This window comes from Thunnus maccoyii, chromosome 23 (assembly GCF_910596095.1).
Source record: "Thunnus maccoyii chromosome 23, fThuMac1.1, whole genome shotgun sequence".
Taxonomy (NCBI): Eukaryota; Metazoa; Chordata; class Actinopteri; order Scombriformes; family Scombridae; genus Thunnus; species Thunnus maccoyii.
In genome coordinates, this window is record NC_056555.1 from 22,166,755 (window position 1) to 22,183,798 (window position 17,044).

A 17,044-nucleotide genomic window follows, 5' to 3' on the forward strand; every position below is an offset into this window, starting at 1 on the left:
CTAACTATAAACTTCATCAAAAAGGAAAGTTTTAAGCCTACTCTTAAACATAGAGAGGGTGTCTGCACCCCCGTCCCTTCATCATGAAGAGTTTGATCATGTTATTTTGTTTAGAAACGGCTCCAAAGACTAATAACAGCATCACGTTTTCAGTCTCCAGAGAGTAGTTCTGTGTAAAGCAGACGCCACTGAGCATGTGCAGGAACACGGTTCAGCTTCACTAGCTTGTTGTGCTTCATATGCTTCTGATAGCAGATGTTATAGTGGAGCTGAGTTAGAATATGGAAACTCCAGGAACACGCTTCATATTTTTATAAAGTGAACGGCAGATTGTGATGAGTTACAGACAGGAAGTGGCGTCATGACTTCGGCTCTCTATGACGTTTGGGTTCAGTTTTAGACCAGCAGCAGCACTTCAGAGTTATGGTTAACCTGCCAGATGTTGTTAAAAAATGCATGACCCAAATTACTGTCAGCAGTAAGGAGAGAATAAATCCTGCAAAATCACCAATTCCCCTCTAAATCTGAAAAGTTTCTCTCCTCTCAGAGCGTAATTCTGTAATAAATAACCAACGCTGACTATCTGCTGCTGTTTTTGTCCTCGTAAATATTCTTCAGGCTGAAACATGAACATGATGTAACTGATTGTTGTCACATTAGGCTGAGAGCGTTCATCAGTTTGTGAAAAGTCATTAATATTCATATTTGTTGTTGTGGAAAATAACTGCTGAATCAAGCAGAGACAGACGAACCCTTCAGGCGTCTATTAAAGATTTTACTGGATTCTGCCATCAGAGGAGAGAAAAGAGCAATTAACAAATGTAATTGGTTTAGTGAATGTCTCTGGAACTTCATTTGCTGATTAAATTACATGTCAAAAGCTGTTAAAACATGCTGCTGCCCTTCCTTTCTTGTAAATATGTGTGTATGTATATATATATAAATATATCAAAACAATGTGTGAATGTGTGTGATCATGTGAATAATTACAGATAAATCAACCTCTAATGGTGCCACTAAAGTTTAAGAAAGATAGGACCAAGAACTCATTTGTTAAGGCTAATTATATGATATTAAAAGTAATTACAAAAGTATTATCAACAAGTCATCAAAATTAAACGCCTAAATACATAATTTGACCATGTGACTCCAGAACGATACATAGGAGCATTTTCTGATCATATATGACATATAATATGTAATTATATGTTGTTTTTTGTTTATGTAGCCTCCGGAGCTGAAGCTGACCAATCAGAATAGAGCGGGCTCATCAGGAGGCGGGGCTTAAAGAGACAGGAGCTAAAACGGCCTGTTTCAGACAGAGGCTGAACTGAGGGGCTTCATAAAGGGCCAGTATAAGATAAATAAGGAGTTTTTAACTGGAAATCATATGAAGATATTCCAGTAGAGCCCCAGAATATAAATATAGAGCTGGAAATGTGACATTAAACATTAAAGGTTATATTTCATGTTTGCCTGTTGGAGCTCTGAATAATGTCATTGTCACCTCTAAAACATTTTTACAGACTGGCCTTTGTTTGAGTCTTCTGTTGTCTCTTTTAGATGATTTAATTTATATTAATTTAAGAAATATTTCCTTTATTTGACACATTCATGCCAACACATCATTGTGAAACTGGTTATTGTGCTTCTTAGATTAATGGTGAAGAAATGAGAAATTCTGCTTAAATTAAAATAATTTACTTTTCACTGACAGAGACTTCAGACTTCATGATAGATACACAGTCTTTTATCAAATATTTAATATTTGATTCATGTTCAAGCGTCTCTAGCATCTTTTATTATTAAGATTATTCACTGTACATAAAAGAACAGATTACATGATTTGCAAATGAGGTTGATGTGCTTTTTTCACACCATTTTTAACCTGATATCTTCTTTTACTTTTAATTATAAATGTGCTGTCCGTCAACTGTCTTTTGATGTTTTCTAATGGTTACAATAATTCTGTAAAACACTGTTTAAGAAATGTGATGTTTGAAAAATATTTATTATATATTAGTTTATTTTTAGTCTCTCAAAGCATGTATTCACAAAATTTAGTTACAAGGCTGTTACAGTAAATTCACTCTCTGTCACTGTGTCTCTAGTTTAAATAAATGTAGTGTGAATGTGTGTGTGTGGGGTCTGTCATAGGCTCCTTTTGGGGACAAATTTAGGATTTAGGACCACTTAATTGGGGACGGCTTGTCCAACAAAAACTGTGTCCCCAGTTTGGAAAAAGCTGATTTTTGGATTAAGGTTAGTGTAAGTCCCCAGGAAATGAATGTAAGTCTATGTAATGTCCCCAGAAGTGACCGTGATCTGATATTTGTGTGTGTGTGTGTGTGTGTGTGTGTGTGTGTGTGTGTGTGTGTGTGTGTGTGTGTGTGTGTATGTGATTGGATATTGGCTCCTGCAGGAATTCATCACTTTGTCGTTTCTCTGCAAAACTCACAACTCTGCAGAAATATTTGAGAAGCAACCAATCAGCGACCAATCAGGTGTCTATTGGAGGCTTCCACCAATCAGCTCGTTTTATTTTCCACTAACGAGGTTCGTTATAGAGACAGATAGGTGTCACAGGGACAGACAGACTCCTAATTAGAATCGAATAAACCACATGTGAGCTGGAAGATAAAGTCTTCCACTTCATTAGCTGGTCGTCCTGTTTTTCCTAGTGATTAAATAACAATTAGCCCCGCCCCTCATGTTATCTGTGTCATGTGATTGGTCCAGTAGGACGTCGTTAGTGGTGTTCACATCAGTCTAATTAGGGAGTTCAAACTGCGAACAATGTGAGGAAAAAAAAACTGATTCCTCTTCTTAATCGTCCATCAATTGTTTCATTTCTTTGTTGCTCTCAGCCAATCAGATTCTCCGGCTGACTCGGCCTCTCCTCACATTAGAACGTCGCCGCGAATCACAGAGCAGATCTGTCATCGTAATGAACACTGCTGGGTGTGTGTGAGTGGGTGTACGTCTTCTCATGGATGTGATTGGTCGCCTTACTCTCATATTTCCACTGTAGCTTCACTTCATATGTCACACTTAAACCACCGGGACAACACACACACACACACACACACACACACACACACACACACACACACACACACACAGAAACATGTATTGCCAGCAAACTGAGGTCTCCTCATTTCTGCTAAACCGTCAGGTTTGTTCAAACACCCAAAATTTTCATTCTTTGTCCTCTCTGTTTCCTCTTTTGTTCCTTTCTGCTTTACATCATCATTTGTGTACCCAAACTACAAGATTATATATTTGCCTTCTGTCACTCTACACTTTGAAATAATGATTAAAAGGTCACAATCACGCTTTCTGGTTTCACTGACTTTATTTTGCACACCTTTATGCTTCTACAGCAAATAACAAAGAAACACAGCTGATGAGACCTGATAGAAAGCATAAATTATGATCTTTTTGGTAGAACATACAGTATAGAGAGCCTCAGCCTCTGTTCCACTAGCTTCTGTACTAAATGCAGTCTCTCAATCAGCATCTCTTTCATTGGTCTTCTAATGTCATCTGTCATTTCTGCTGTCTTAAAACCTCTATTCTTTGTGCCAGTGTTTACAAAGATGTGATGACCTGCTGGAGGCAAGCAGCCAAAGAGGTCTTGTGTCAAAGTCTGTTCCTCCATTAAATAAGTTAGATCTTAGGTGCACATATTGACAGACTTCAACACAAGAGACCGGCCAATCAATGTCTGTCTATCACAAGGAGAACAGTCTGATCTATGGAAGCCGTTCACCTCTGACACTGATATTTGAGAAAACACCTGAGGTAGGAGGATGGACATTTCCAGATGTGAATCCAGAATGAACTCATATCACTGGTCGCACAGAAAATGCACAGAAAACAACAGATGCTGTTGTTCAGGTGCTTGATCAGATCAAAAGAGCAGGGTACTTTGCCGTCATCATGGACTGTACACCTGACAAAAGCCACGCCGAGCTGTTGTCAATTGTCATGCGTATAATAAACTGCAAAACAAATGCTGGTGTTTCCTTTAAGGAACATTTTGTGGGTTTTGTTGATGTCCATGACACAACTGGAAAAGGACTGTATGATACTTTTATAAAACATCTAGAAAAACTAAAAGTAAACATCTCTGACTGTCATGGTCAATCCTATGACAATGGAAGCAACATGCAGGGGAAACATCAGGGTGTACCGAAACAAGAAGACCCTGTGTGTGACCTGTGGAAGTCACACCTTAAACCTGATGACTGATGTTGCAGCAAAGTCCTCTGTACGGTCAGTGAGCTTCTTTGGACTTCTCCAGAAACTACACAGCCTGTTCAGCTCCTCTGTGCAACAGTGGGAGATTATGCAGGAGCATGTACATCAAGAATCTGTCTACCGAACAGACAGTGTGAAGGCCCTCCAGTGCCAAATGCCTCAATTTGTGAAAGCCTTGGCTGCACTTACCACGCACGCCCTGGAGAAAAAGGATGATGAGACTGTGTCCACATCTCAAGGCGTTCTCAATAAAACGAAGACATGAAGTTTTATATGGTGTGATATTATTTGATATTAAACTCCTGCAGAGTCCCTGAGTGTCAATAGAAGCACTGAAAAGAGAAAACTGATGGAGTAAGAGACTCTCTACAAGAGTACAGGGACACATGACTCAAAGCAGCGCAGACGGATATGAGAGAGATCACAGAGAAGTTGCAGATTGAGATGAAACCGCCAGAGGAAAGACAACGGAAGACAACTCGCCAGTTCCTTTATGAAGGAAGAGAAGAAACACAAGAACAATTCAACTAGGAGTTCTCCTTGCTAATTGTTGATACAGTGATTGATTCAGATGGAACGTTTCTTTACTCTGTATAGGTTCTTGTATTCAGTTAGATAACATGAAAAAAGCAGTGCAGGATGTGACACTGGGCCTTAGCTGCAGGAGCATGGAGATAAAAGCAGAAGATGGTAATGGTGAGGACTTGGAACTGGAGATAAGGGCTGCAGTGAAGGCCTCACCAGACTTCTATCCCAACAGAAATGATGGAATACATATAAAAGGAAAACCTCCTTGATTTATATCCCAACCTGAGTCTGCCTCTCACCCTCCTTGTTACTGTTGCCTCTGGGGAAAGCTATAAAACTCATCAAGACTTACCTGAGGTCTACAGCGTGTCAGGAGTGGCTGTCAGATCTTGACGTTTTATCAATAGAGCAAAAATTCAGAAGAACGCTGGATATGGAGGACCTGATATCAGCATTCGCAAATGCTAAAGCCCAGAAGGTGAAAATTAATATCTAAACACCAGCACCTTCTCGTAAAAGGTAAACAATTTTCTTCTTTTTTTTCTTACATTATGACTGAAATTAATGTGAAATTATGACATAATGTGGCTGAATATACACGTGTGTGTCTGTGTGTTGGGATGATTGGTCCTTTAGTTCTGTGGATTTTCTCTTTCATTGCCTCGAAGAAGAGGAAGCAGAACAGAACAAAACAGAACCAAGAAAAAAAAAACAAAAAAAACAAAAAAAACACAACAGAGTAGAGTAGTTATAAAGAGCATTGTAGATCTGAGCAGAACAAAATAGAATAGAACAGAAGAGAAAAGTAGGGCAGACCAAACAGCACGCCAGAACAAAACAGAAGACGATAACAGAACAGGAGTAAAGTGGAACAGACATGAGTAGAAAATCAGAACTTATTACAAACAGAGCAAAACAGAACCACAGAAAAAGGAAGCTGGAATAGAACAGAGCAGCACAGAGGATAAAAATGCTACTAGCACAGAACAAAGTAGAAAAAGATCGAGCAACCAGCAGAAAAGAGTAAAATAGAACCACAGAAAAAGAGTAGAACAGCCTACGACAGAGCAGAAAAGAAGAGAATAGTAGGACTAATATCACAGAACAGGGTAAAGTTTTAAATTTCAAATGTTTCCAATTATTCACTGAGATATTTTCCGTTGGGTGTGATCCCTCTTCTCCTCAGTATATTCACCTGCCTCTTTCTCTTTGTCTCTGTCCGCCTGCGATCTGTGACCTGGGTGAGTACTTAGCATCCCTTCACCCTGTCTTTAAATCCTCACCCCTCCTCCATTTTCCATCTCTGAAGACCAACGTCACTGAACACTGATGAGTTAAATGGTTTTAGTAGATAAGGCGATAATGTGTGTGTAGGTTTGATTATTGTAAGCAGACGGAAAATTCTTAATACATAAGCAAGCCTTCTGATCAGATCTTTACTGGGTTCATCAAGCAAAAAAGCTGGAAAAAAGCCTAAATTAGAAGGTCTCTCTCTCACACACACAATGCATGTACTATACTTTTGCCTTGAAAGAATTAAAGATTATATACTCATGATCTTTTTCTTGCCGTAACTGACTGAAGGTCATTTGAGGTTCTTCAGTTCAAACAGTTAGAGGTCTGTCCGTTAATTCTGTGGCTTTGTGAACTGAAAGAAGCTGCCTCCACATAGTTTTTGTTCACTAGCTATGACAACCTCACATTAATCTTTGCTTGGAGCCTCCAAATCACTGAAGCTGACCCTGTGTACAGATATCACCAGATTTCAATAGAAATATATAAATATAAATAAATGAAAATGGACAGAGGCAGTGTGGTCTATATTACATTTCATTTTTATTTTTTTAACATACATAACAGATTGGATTTTTATTTATTGGATTTTTATTATAAGTGCATTAAATATTGGATAACATAATTGACTTTATATCACTGTAAGGTTTGTGGAGCTTTGAGTTGAGATTATTATTATTTTAACACAGTACAGTCAGGTACAGGCGTGTTGAAGTGTAATCATCAGAGTCAAGCTGAGCTGGACGTGTTAGCAAGAACACGTTTGGAGTTTGGACTCCTTAGTTGAACTTGCCAAGTTGAAACCTCCAAGTCAGAACTTGGCAAACTCTGTACTGAGAAAAGACCTACTGACTGTTTAGATGGTTGAACTGTGTGTGACTTAAGGACATGTCTGCATACAGGATATTTTTCTCTTGCTGTACAAATGTTCCAAACTGGTGTAAAATTCACATAAAGTTGTCAACTTGGGTGCAACAGAAACAAATAGTGAATGCAACACTGACATATCATTAGCTTTTAAGTTGATATGTTGAACTTGTTAGCAAACAGTTGCTTATTTCCACATCCAGCAGTTTACGGAGCATAATTATCATTCATTTGGAGTCGTGTTTCTGTCCACCTGGTGAATGTAAGTCCAATATTTGCTCTCTTTTAGATTTGTTTTTGCTCTCTACCAACTCCTGAGGGAAATATCTGGCTCTTTAGCTGCTAAATGTTCCACTATGTTCACCAGCTAGTCTACAGCTAACTGTGTCTGTTTGCTGTTTGGTGCTGAGCACGTAGTGTACAGTGGCTTTTTAGAGCTTTGTCTATGAAAACATCTACTGTGACCAAAAACGATGCAATAAGAGCACTGAGAGTGAACCAAAACAGTAAAGTTGCAGCCGAGCAGCTACACAATGAGCTGAAACTCACTATAAAGCTCCGTAAAGCTGACAGGAGCTGCAGAGTCGCTGATAATTCTCTGTAGGTTCATCACTATGAGCCACACACAACACATTACACACACAAAAAAATATAGATTACAGCCTCATTAAAGACATATATCAATTAATTAAACAGATACCCCTGCCTGGTGAGAAAAGATAAAAAAAGAATGAGTAAAACGAACTTTGAAAGTGTGGAGGATTCCTTTAAACTTTAAATCTGTCCCCCCTCTCTCTCTCTCTCTCTCTCTCTCTCTTTCTCTCTTTCACACATACACACACACACACACACACACACACACACACATTAAAGGCTGAGGCTGAGGAGAGGAAACATCATTTATTCAATATTCCATTACCTTCTCATTTGGGGCGAGAGACTCATTCATTCTCATCAGGAGAGCGAGAGAAAAACGGGATATTGTGTATTAACTCCATCAGTGTAATGATGTGGAGCTTTAAAGTTTATAATGAAACACTGTGTGTGTTGTGTGTGTGTGTGTGTGTGTGTGTGTGTGTGTGTGTGTGTGTGTGTGTGTGTGTGTATACCAGGTATTCCTAATGTCGTGGGGACATAAATCTGTTTACACAGTCATGTTTTGGGGATTCAGGGAGGTTCCTTATGGGGACAAAAAGCAAGAACCCTTAACGTAAATCATTAATTTTAGGGTGAAGACTTGGTTTAAAGTAAAGGTTAGTTTAGGGTTATGTTAAGGTTAGGGTTAGGTTTAGGCATGTGGTGGTTATGGCTCCTCTGACTGAGGAGAATAAAGCTCTCCCAGCAGCCATCGGGGGGCGCTGTACATCTCTCACTGCTTTGTTTCCTACTTATTTTACTTTCCTCCTCCTCCTTTCCATCCCAACCTTCTGTCTTTCTCATTTCCTTTTTATTCTGCCTTTTGTCTTATTATTCCTAGTCCCTTCTTTCTCTTCCTCTCCCTTTTCCACATTTTCTTTCTATCCTCATCTTTTCTTCCATTCTTTCGTTACTTCCTCATTTCTCTGTGTATCTCCCAAGCGGGTAGCTCCAGGTCTATCCCAATTGTATAGACATCTATGAGAAAATGACCTACTTCTCACTTGATTTATTACCTCAGTAAACTGTTTCCTAATGAGTTTATCGTCTCAATCGCTAGTTTCAAGTCTTCTTCAATACAGAATGATGTTCATTTTGTAAATTACAGTCCCATTTAGAGTAAAATAGATGATAAAGCAGGGTATGCTTTAAAGCGTGGCTACCTTGTGATTGACAAGTCGCTACCATGACGACAATGTTGATTATGTAACGTAACCATGGCGTAACCCCAGATTCACAGAGTACAGTGTAGCTGCTGCTATTTCACAGTGTGCTTTCAGTTCATGAAAGTTAATTGTAACATTTTGGTCGCCTAAAAAAGTCTTGTTCAGCATTTGGTTGTGATAAAAGACCCTCTAAGGAGTCAGCTGTTCAGTTTTCCAGTAAGTACATTTTGTTTTAATGGCCTTTTTAATGGCCTTTTTTTTTTCGCTCAAGACTCAAATAGAACATTAAAGGTTATATTTCATGTTTTTTTTTTTTTACACACTGGCTTTGAGTCTTCTGTTGTCTCTTTTAGCGTCTTTGATTTAAATTTTAAGAAATATTTAATTATAAATGTGTCATCTGTCAACTCTCTTTTGTTGTTTTTTGTTGTTTTTACAAGGCTGTTAAAGTAAATTCACTCTCTGTCACTGTGTCTTTCCTGTAAATAACTGTAGTGTGAATGTGTGTGTGTGATTGAATATAATTGGCCCCTGTAGGAATTAATCACTTTGTCGTCTCTGCAAAATTCACAACTCTGTAGAAAATGACCAATCAGGCCAACGACTCACAGGAGCGTTTCCAGAACGACCCACAGGAGCCTTTCTAGAACGACCCACAGGAGCGTTTCCAGAACGACCCACAGGAGCGTTTCCAGAATGACCCACAGGAGGGTTTCCAGAACGACCCACAGGAGCCTTTCTAGAACGACCCACAGGAGCGTTTCCAGAATGACCCACAGGAGCATTTCTAGAACGACCTACAGGAGGGTTTCCAGAACGACCCACAGGAGCCTTTCTAGAACGACCCACAGGAGCGTTTCCAGAACGACCTACAGGAGCGTTTCCAGAACGACCTACAGGAGTCTTTCCAGAATGACCCACAGGAGCATTTCTAGAACGACCTACAGGAGGGTTTCCAGAACGACCCACAGGAGGGTTTCCAGAACGACCCACAGGAGCGTTTCTAGAACGACCCACAGGAGGGTTTCCAGAACGACCCACAGGAGCGTTTCCAGAACGACCCATGGGAGCGTTTCCAAAACGACCCACAGGAGCATTTCTAGAACGACCCACAGGAGCATTTCTAGAACGACCCACAGGAGCCTTTCTAGAACGACCCACAGGAGGGTTTCTAGAACGACCCACAGGAGCGTTTCTGGAACGACCCACAGGAGCGTTTCCAGAATGACTCACAGGAGCGTTTCCAGAACGACCCACAAGAGTCTTTCCAGAACGACCTACAGGAGCGTTTCCAGAACGACCCATAGGAGTGTTTTCTAATATGCTCCTCCTATCGGCAGTAATCGTAAAAAAAATAATCAGATTTTATGGTGTGACAATGCTGTGGTTAAGGTCTGCTTAGGTTTAGACACAAAAACCACTTGGGTTGGTTGGGGAAAGACCACGGTTTGGGTTAAAATGATCATTTGAAATGTGGTGTGGGTTAAAGTTCCTTAAAGTTACACAACCTTCCTCATCATGGCAACAGTAAACCACATGACAATCGAAGTTATGTTTTTTCTACAAAACTGTCCTGTCTCGCGTTTGGAAATGTACCAACTAACTATCCAACCATCCATCCAACCCACCACCTCCTAATATTAAAATTTGTCACCCTATATTGACGTCATCTGACCTGCGTCACCTTCCTGGGTCATAATTACTACGACCGTTAGATGGAGTTAGATGGAGTAAACGTAACTATAGGTTGTTTTTGCAGGCTGAATTTTCGACCGATACTGTCATTTTTTTTTTTTTTGTGAGGACGGGCTGGTCAGGTGGTTGTTGGAGGTTTCCGCAATCAGCTTGTTTTATTTCCCACTAATGAGGCTCGTTATAGAGACAGAGAAACTCCTAATTAAAATCAAATAAACCACATGTGAGCCAGAAGATTAAGTTTTGCACTTCATTAGCTGGTCATCCTGTTTGTCTGGTGATTAAATAACAATTAGTCCCGCCCCTCTTGTTATCTGGGTCATGTGATTGGTCCAGCATGTAGTCATTAGTCCTCTTTTTTTTCCCCAATTATTTTTCTACCTGCTCTTTTCTTTGTCTACCTCCCTGTTTGTTAAATAGTCCCGTACCTCCTGCTTTTCTTCTTTTCTTACATGCCACTGTTTCCTCTTTGCCTCAGCTTTATTTTCTTTTGCATCTCCTCATTTTCTTCTTTCGCTGTTCCCCCTCATATCCTTCTCTACTTCCACCTGTCCTCACATTCTCCATCATCTCCTTCTTTTATTCTTTCTTCACTATTTCCTCACTTTCTCTTTTCCTCCCCTTTGTATCTCATCCTTGCCATCTTCCCTATCTTTGCGTTTCCTTGCATATCTCCTCATTTACTTCTCTGCTTTCTCCTGTCATAATATTCTTCCATATTTCCATCTGCTTTCCTTACCCAGCTTGTTGTTTCCCCGTTTCTTTCTTCACCACCTCCTTCCCCCTTTCCTTCATTAACTCATCTTTTCCTTATTTTCTAATTTATTCCTTTAACTCATTCTTTGCTCATTCCCTCCCTGCCTCCTCTTCTCCACTATGATCCAGGGACAGATTCTTCGCTCTCTGTGTGTTTCTCCTCCTCCCTCTTCTCTCTTTCTGTCCAGATTAAAAATCAGACTTCCAGCAGATAAATGGATGGGTCTGAACAGATGGGTGGCCTAGTTTCGGCCTCTCTCCTCCTTCTATCGATCCCTCTGTCCCTCTATCAATAATCCATCATGCATCCATCAGTCTCTGAAAAACAGAGCGAGTGGTCGGAGGAGAAAGACAGAGTCAGTAAAGTACTCTGAACCTCTGCTGTAGCGTTTTCTTCTATGTGACGGATATTTTAAAGATGGAATATTATGAAAAAAACAGGAGCTTGTCTAGACTTGGGGTGAATTTTTAGCATTTGCAGATGTTATTTGAGTGCTATTGAAGCGTGAAGCGTGCGCTCCTCCACTGCTCCACCAACTTTTTGACATAATGAAATTTTATTATTCCAACCCAGAACTCCTCACAGCTGGACACACTAATGATATTCAGTATCTAAATTTTCTATTTCAGGGTCTCAGTCAGGTTTGTACTAGATGTCTGCTGTGTGCTAATTCCATTTAACTGCTGTTTTTGCAGTCAGTACACAAGAAATCAGCGTGTTTTACTACTTTGAACTACCTTGAACTACTCTGAAAATTAAAGTTTTTTTAAAAACGGCTAATTGGTTTGTTTTGCCTCCATTTCTTCTCACATCACACTCACATCTGTAAGTTTACTTAACTCAGTTTGCACACACAGTAATTAAAACTCAACATGTCAGATGAGGGGGCAGAGACAGTAATACTACCATGAGGTGTCCTCTCTGTCTGCTTGAGACCTTTTAGGATCAGAGAACAGAGTCAGAGATGCACAAAACTAACTTCTACTCCATTCTGCTCTACAGTCAAATGTTTGTGCTGTGATGTCACTGGATGTGCATCCTTGGACGTCAGCGTAATCATGGGTTTAGACTTCAAATTTGGCTGCAAAACCTGGTGGAAAACCAGCGTGATATCATAATTCACATACTATCATAGCAGGGATACTGTAGTAATAACAGTTTGTCATGAAGACAAGAAAGCACCCTCCTTTAGTGTTTTTCTCAGTGAGGTTGAATGAAAACCTGTTTTTAAAGCTTGTAGGAAGAACAATGTGACTCTTACATGAGTCACATTTTTTATTTATTGCTCTTCTTTTTCAATTTACCTGGAAAAACTACAGATGTACAACGTACCTGTAATGATGAATTCAGCCGTAATTGATACCTGATGTTAGATTCCAACAAACAAACAGACCAAGAAACCATTTATATTGCTCCACTTCCTTTTCTTAGGAAGGAGTGTGTCTTTGTGTGTGTGTCTTTGTGTGTGTGTGTGTGTGTGTGTTTGTGTGTTTGTGTGTGTGTGTGTGTACGTGTCAGCAGCAGGTAATCGGCTCAGCACAGAACTCTGAGACCTGTCCTAGGGGATTGTGGGTGTTTTCATGTGTCAATTCACATCAGGTTCAACATGAGAGAGTTCAACACAATCACATACACACATGCACACACACAAACACAAACACAAACACACACAGACACACACAGACACAGACACGCAGTCCTTTTCTTTAATACATGACGCACACACACACGTATGCCTGTTCCTCTGTGCGTGTGTGTGTGTGTTTTGCTCTCCAGGTGTATTAATCATCCAGGTGTGGACTCAGCAGTCTGTCACAAAGCTGCAGAGAAAGCGACAAACACACACTCGCACATGCACACACACACAAACACAGATACTAACACACACAGCCAAGCTAAAACTCTTCACTGTGAACGTATGGGTCTCAGTGAGCTGTCAATCATCCAGAGGCTCAGGGGCCACACACACACACACACAGTCAATAACAGTGATTAATGATTGCTACATTAACAAGACTGCACTGAGGAATATATGACACATTGATGTGATGTCCACATTATTTACATACTGTTTACCATTATGTTGTCAGACTATGCCAGGTGCAGATGAAAGGCGTGATGCAGTTTTTATTATGACAGCCGGCACTGAGGCCGCTGTCGTCTCAGATAACGACAAACAGAGCTCGAGCAGGAAATAAAGAGCTGTAAAATTAAGAGCTCATTTTTAAAAACAGATTCCCAGAGTCGGACACTATTCAGATTGTTCCTTTTATATTTACATATGTGTTTTCTCTGTCTGTGCAAGTCTTAATGGTAGTTAGTTCTCAGTTTATGTGATGCACTGTTTGCTAATTCAAGTTATATTTAGTATAATAATTTGCATTCAACACTGGAACATTATTATAAAACCAGGTACATTGGACAGCTCCTCGCCACTGAGAGCACTAGAATCAGGACCTTGGAGAGCGCCACAGTGTGCAGTCCTGAAAAGACCCTAGAGAAGAGGTCTTAGAGGTTCACTTAATAAATGTCCACCGCATCAAAGATCCAGTAAGTTAAATGATGATATTTCAGTACTTCAATACTCTGCACATGAACAGAATTTCTATTAATGTGAGATGTGACTGCTACATTGTGTAACCGAGTGCTTGAACTTGAGCATAAAAAGGTGTGAAGTCCAGACGGAGACACTGGTGTGAGTGTTCATTAGTGAGTTCTCCACTGCATTCATTGTTGAAAAATGTTTGATTTTCCAATTATTCTGCCGGAGTCTTGATATCACGGCTTCAGCTGGTTCAGTTTTGTGGGGTTTTTTTTTTTGTGTTTTTGGGATAGTTTTGTTGAAAACAGGCATGTTTGGTTTGCATTCCTACTCTTCATTAGGGAGATTGTTTCATTGCAAATCAAGCACTATGTTCTTATACTTCCTTAATATGTATTTCTCGGTCCACTCATCCATAAATGCATGTTTTTTCAACCTTTCTTTTTGTATTGGTTAGAGACATTTTACTTTTTCAACCAGAGCGCCTACATTTCACAACAATAATTACTAACTACGGCAACTGGTGGGCGACTGAACGACTCAAGTGGTCTTTTGAACCAAATGAACTAAAGGTGTTTTTCTTAAGGCTGCAATCAGACTGGAAAACAGTCCTGCGTTGACACGATGCAAGCGGCTGCGTTGGTGTTGTTTAAGGTACCATTGTATGATCAATATGATCAAGAAAGTACAGATTAATGCATTTAAAGGTTTATCAGATGGCAAAATATAGTAGTGTGTAATACTCACAGACGGGATTTTACAACTGTGGAAAGTTATCACAGCGGCAACTGTTGTATCCTTCGTCATGATGATCATGAAGTAAACAACATGATGAAAGTTGACGATCATGAGAGAAATGTGGTGAAATCTTTTTCTGTCAATTTGTTCATGGTCACAGTATTTTTAACAGAAAAACAAAAATAATATTTTTATATTTTCTGGGTTGTGAGTGTCTCAAAAGACACACACTGTTTCAAAAAGTGCCATATGAATAAAATGTACTTATTTACTGTGTGTTTAGTTTTATTTTCATCTTTAAGATCTATAAAGTGAGAACATCGCCTGTGTGTGTGTGTGTGTGTGTGTGTGTGTGTGTGTGTGTGTGTCAGACTGACAGCTGGGTTTCCTCCAGCAGCAGTTGTTTTTTGATGAGAAGGTCAAAGCTTCACACCCACAATACTGATTAATGCACTTTTCACCGCGCGCGCGTGTGTGTGTGTGTGTGTGTGTGTGTGTGTGTGTGTGTTATAATGAGACCAACAGCCTTCACCTTTTAAATTTCCCATCATCCCCTGCTGTAAATTGCACTACACAACCACCCACGTACAAACACACACACACACACACACACACACACACACACAGTGCAGAAACAAACACTTATGGCATATTTTACAGCCAGTTTAACTCATCATCTGATTATGTTTTACCACTGAGACTTAATTGATAACGTACCATCAAGCATTAGTGCTGTTGCTATGGTTACCTTCAGTTTAATTAACCTTGAGCACTGGTTTTGAACGGTGGCCAAACTGTCGAGCAGGTCTTTTATTTAACAGATACAGTTTAAGCTTAACTGAAATATAAAAGTATATAAAAAAACCCAATGTCTCCAGTTTTACTGCAGCCTGTAAACTCAAAATTAAAAGCTATTTATCAAAATTCTTGTGACTCAAAAATGCCCTTTGAGAGAGCTCCCGAGGTGTCTGAAGTTAGCCGAGAGTAGATCCTACTGTAGATGTCTGCTGAATAGATAATGTTGAATATGTATGTTAAAAGGGACATATCATGCTTTTTGTTATTTTTTGTTATTTTTATATTTGGTTAGGTTTAGGAAAAGATCATAGTTTGGGTTAAAGGAAATATGTTAATTATGGTTTTTCTGGTTTTCTGTTTATATACTGTTAATGTCAGATGTTAAACATGGTCAAAGTCCCAAAACTTGAGGTGAACATATGTAAAAAAAATGCTGCCTGCAAGTCAAAAGCCAGCATAAAAACAGCACTGAGCATCCGGTCAATTTTCAAAATAAAACACCCTGTGCAGACTCTTGGTCGTATATCAACAATAAACACAATTAAAACAGATGAATAAAGAAACCATTTAACTACGTAGCCTACTGAACCATAGTAGAAGCACAAAGATCAAGGAAAATGACCAAATCAACGAGAGCTGAGCAAGTAAACAAATTTGGGCAGTTTAGTTGCCCTGCTACTGCAGTAATTACGGTAGCCTTAAGGCACTCTATCAGCTTTGACTAGGCTGCTGTAATTACTGTAGTAGGAGTGCAACTGATTGTAAACGGCGGATGGCTTCCCTGCAGTGAAGACGCTCCCGGTGGAATAAGGCACTGTGGAGAGGACGGAGCAAAACTGCGTCGGAGCTGGAACGTGGCGCCCGGTGAAATCCCGGGGTTAAAGAGACAGCAGCTAAAACTGCCTGTTTCAGACAGAGGCTGAACTGAGGGGCTGCATGAAGGGTGGCTGCGAAATCCACAAAAAATGCAAAAGGTCCTCTCTAGAGCCAGTGTTTAGTTTTTCTGTTCTGGACTATTATAGAAACATGGTGGGACAACATGGTGGCCTCCATGGAAGAGGACCCGCTCATTCTAAACACAACAACTCTTATTTTCAAGTGATTATACACTAATTCAAACATAATTATGAATATTCCATTTCTGCCAAGTCTGTTCCTCTAGATGTCACTAAATTCTACACGCTGCACCTTTAAGTCACCTGGTTACTATAAATCTGCATAAACTAATTAAAGAAAGGTGTGAACGATGCCTGCACGTTTCATTTTGACTGTGTATACATTAAAATGCAGCGGAGAGCACCCTCGGTGTTCACACTCATCACGTTCGTGAGGTGGAGATATCATGTCAGCACGCGTTTGCTCATGTGTTTAATCACACCTTCGCCTCACATCTACAAGGCATGAAGCCTGTCAGAGAGGGAACCTACAGGCGCTCTGCAGGCTGCCTGTTGATTGGCTCACACAGGACTGTCATCAATATGTGATGTTCATGTTTAGAGTTTCATGTCAGTCTGTTGCTTCTTCTGCTCAGTGTGAAGGAAAAGCAAACGCCTGCTGAGGAACTTTTGATATATTTTGTACATTTTGCTAATATTACATTCACTTAAGTACATTTTTAATGCAGGGTTTTCATTTTTAATGGAGTATTTTTACATTATGGCAGTGTTACGTTTACTTTTCTAAGAAAATGGTCGTGAATGCACCTTCCACTGCTGCATATCAAAGACATGTTAGATTGTTAGTAGAGTAATTTAGATTCCC